Raw genomic sequence first — 3,968 nt, 5'->3', positions numbered from 1 at the left:
GTACCACAATGTTCATTGCAGCTCTGTTTACAATAGCCAGGACATGGAAGCAACCTAAGTGTCCATCGACAGATGAATGGATAAAGAAGATGAGGCACATATATACAATGGAATATTACTCAGCCATATAAAGAACTGAAATTGAGTTATTTGTAGTGAGGTGGATGGACCTAGAGTCTGTCCTACAGAGTGAAGTAAGTCAGAAAGAGAAAAACAGATACCATATGCTAACACATATATATGGAATCTAAAAAAAAAAAAAAAGTCATGAAGAAACTAGGGGCAAGACGGGAATAAAGACGCAGACCTACTAGAGAATGGAGCTGAGGACATGGGGAGGGGGAAGGGTAAGCTGGGACAAAGTGAGAGAGTGCTAGTGTATATATGGACATAGATACACTACCAAATGTAAAATAGATAGCTAGTGGGAAGTAGTCGCATAGCACAGGGAGATCAGCTTGATGCTTTATGACCAGCTAGATGGGAAGGATAGGGAGAGTGGGAGGGAGGGAAATGGAAGAGGGAAGAGATATGGGGATATATGTATATCTATAACTGATTCATTTTGCTATAAAGCAGAAACTAACACAGCATTGTAAAGCAATTATACTCCAATAAAAAGGTTAAAAAAAAAAGATGTCAGGCAAAGTTTTAGTGTTTATATATATATATATATATAGTTAAGGATGGGTCTCAAATAGGCCAGGAAGACAGTCACATATGTCAGGAAGAGGGTCAGACAAGTCAGGGAGAGTCTCAAATAGGAAGGGAAGGATCAAAAACATGTCAGGATGGAGAAGTCAGAGAGAGTCTCAAAACCAAGGAAGGGCTCTGAGCAGCTCCTTGACAGTTGGCAGGAACAAGCACCTAATGAAAAGCAGCAAAAAGGGACCCAAGAAGAAAGTGGTTGATCCAATTTCTAAGGAAGACTGGTATGATGTGAAAGCACCAGCTCTGTTCAATATAAGAAATGTTGGAAAAACACTAGTCATGAGAGCTCAAGGAATCAAATGATATCATGTTTTTGAAATGAGCCTTGCTGATCTGCAGAATGATGCAGTTGCATTTAGAATACTCAAGCTAATTACTGAGGACATTCAGGGCAAAACTGCCTAACTAACTTCCATAGCATGGAGTTTACCTGCGACAAAATATGCTCCATGGTCAAAACATGGCAGCCTGTGATTGAAGCTCATGTCAATGTCAAGACTACTGAAAGTTATTTGCTTTGTCTATTTTATTAAAAAATGCAACAATTAGATTTGGAAGAGCTCTTATACTTAGCACCAACAGGTCTGCCAAATCCAGAAGAAGATGATGGAAATCATGACCCTAGAGGTGTAGACAAATGACTTGAAAGAAGTAGTCAATAAATTGATTCCAGACAGCATTGGAAAAGACATAGAAGAGGTTTGCCAATGTATTTATCCACTCCATGATGTCTTTGTTAGAGAAGTAAGGATGCTAAAAAAGCCCACGTTTGAATTGGGAAAGCTCATGGGGCTTAATTGTGATGGTAGTAGTTCTGGAAAGTCTACTGGGATGAGACAGGTACTAAAGTTGAACAAGCTGATGGATATGAGCCACCAGTCCAAGACTCTGTTTAAAATTCAGACTTAGGGCTTCTTTGGTGGCGCATTGGTTGAGGGTCTGCCTGCCGATGCAGGGGACACGGGTTCGTGCCCCGGTCCGGGAAGATCCCACATGCCACGGAGCGGCTAGGCCCGTGAGCCATGGCTGCTGAGCCTGCGCATCCGGAGCCTGTGCTCCGCAACAGGAGAGGCCACAACAGTGAGAGGCCCGCGTACCGAAAAAAAAAAAATTCAGACTTTTAGTGGTGACAAATAAAAAGTCTTATTTGTGACCAAAAAGAAGGAAGGATCTCAAACATGTCAAAATGTCTCAGTCTGACAGGAAGACTCTGAAATAGTAAGGAGGAGTCTCAGACACCTCAGAAAAGGTCTCAAGCAAGTCAGAGTGGAGTGTGTTGTTTAATTTCTTCTTATTTGTTAGTTTTCCAAATTTCTTTCACTTATTGATTTCTAATATCATTCTTTCGTGATTAGAGAACATACTTCCTATTATTTCAGTCCTTTTATTTACTTATTAAATTTTTTTATTGGGGTATAGTTGCTTTATAATGTTAATTTCTGCTGTACATTGAAGTGAATCAGCTATACGTATACATATATCCCCTCTTTTTTGGATTTCCATCCCATTTAGGTCACCACAGAGCATTATGTAGAGTTCCCTATGCTATACAGCAGTTTTCATTAGTTATCTATTTTATACATATTAGTGTATATATGTCAATCTCAATCTTGCAGCTCATCCCATCCTCCCCTTCCCCCCTTGGTGTCCATACTTTTGTTCTCTACATCTGTGTCTCTATTTCTGCCTTGCAAACAGGTTCATCTGTACCATTTTTCTAGATTCCACATATATGCGTTAATACATGATATTTGTTTTTCTCTGAGGTTTATTTTATGGCCTAACATATGGTCTTATTTGGAGAATGTTTCTATGCACTTGAGAAGAATTTATATTCTGCTATTATTGAGTGAAGTGTTCTATGGGTGTCTGTTTAGTTCGTTTATAATGCCGCTCAAGTGTCTTATTTCCTTGTTGATCATCTGCCAGTTAGGCCTTCTGTCTAATTGTTCTATACATTATTGAATGGGGGCTATTGAAGTTTCCATTATTGTTGACTTGTCTATTTCTCCCTTAATGTTTGTCAATTTTTACTTCATGTATTTTGGGTTGTTAGGTGCATATATGTTTATACTTGTTTTATCTTCCAGATGTATTAACCCTTTTATCATTATAAAATATACTTTTTAATCTGTAGTAACATTGTTTTTGTTTTAGAGTCTATTTTATTTGATATTAGTATAGCCACTCCAGCTTTCTTGTAGTTGCTGTTTGCACCATATATCTTTTTCCATCCTTTTACTTTCAATCTATTTGTATCTTTGAATCTAAATTGTGACAGCATATAGTTGGATCTTGTATTTTAATCCAGTCTAACAGTCTCTGCTTTTTTATTGGATTGTTTAATCCATTCACATTTAATGTTATTATTGATACAGTTAGAATTATGGCTACCATTTTATATTTTGTTTTCTATATGTGTCATATCTCTTTTGTTCCTCTATTCCTTGTTTACTCTATTTTGCATTAAGTGAATATTTTCTAATGTAAATCTTAGTTAATTTAATGATATTTTTCACTATATTTTTTGAATTATTTCCTTAGTTGCTCTAGGGCTTACCCTGTACATCTTAACTTACCATAATTTACTTCAGATTTATACTAATTCCAGTGAGATACAGAAATGTTATTCCTGTATTCCCTCTTTTTTGTGCTGTTATTATCATATATATTACAGCTTATATATGTTACAAACCCAACAATACATTGCTGTAATTATTACTTTTTATAATTTTATGTCTTTTAAAGAAGCAGAGAGAAGAAAAGAGAGCAAGTATATATTTATGGCATTATATCATGCCATTATATTATTATAACCATAATATATGGTTATATTAACGTTCTTATTTATCATTTCTAATTCTCTTCATTTATTCCTATGGATTTTTGTTACTATGTGATGTCATTTCCTTTGTCCAGTACAGCTCAGCCACCACCCATTTCCTTTGTGCTATTATTGGCAAATATATTACATTTCTATATGTTATAGGCCCATTAATACAATTATATACATATTGTTTTAATAATGGCTTTAAAAATCAGTTAAGAAATATGAATTTATATTGTCTTCTATAATTATATAATTACCTTTACTGGTACTGTCGTTTCTTGTGGATTCAAATGGCTGGGGTAACTTGCTTTCAACCTGAAGAACTTTCTTTAGTATTTCTTGTAAGGTGGGTGTGCTAGCAATACATTTTCTCAGTTTTTGTTTATCTGGTAATGTCTTTATTTCATCTTCATTTCTGAAAGACAGC

General features: G+C 35.8%; 1 pseudogene across 1 annotated transcript; it reads left to right on the top strand.

The window, feature by feature from the left end:
- The first annotated feature begins 783 nt into the window (after nt 1-783).
- On the top strand, nt 784-1,620 carry LOC307069628 (small ribosomal subunit protein eS1-like; annotated as a pseudogene). Its single transcript has one exon. The product of its transcript is annotated as a small ribosomal subunit protein eS1-like (transcript).
- The last annotated feature ends 2,348 nt before the right edge of the window (nt 1,621-3,968 follow it).

The sequence above is a fragment of the Hyperoodon ampullatus genome (assembly GCF_949752795.1).
Source record: "Hyperoodon ampullatus genome assembly, chromosome: X".
Classification (NCBI taxonomy): domain Eukaryota; kingdom Metazoa; phylum Chordata; class Mammalia; order Artiodactyla; family Ziphiidae; genus Hyperoodon; species Hyperoodon ampullatus.
This window is presented reverse-complemented; position numbering and strand designations above follow the sequence as displayed.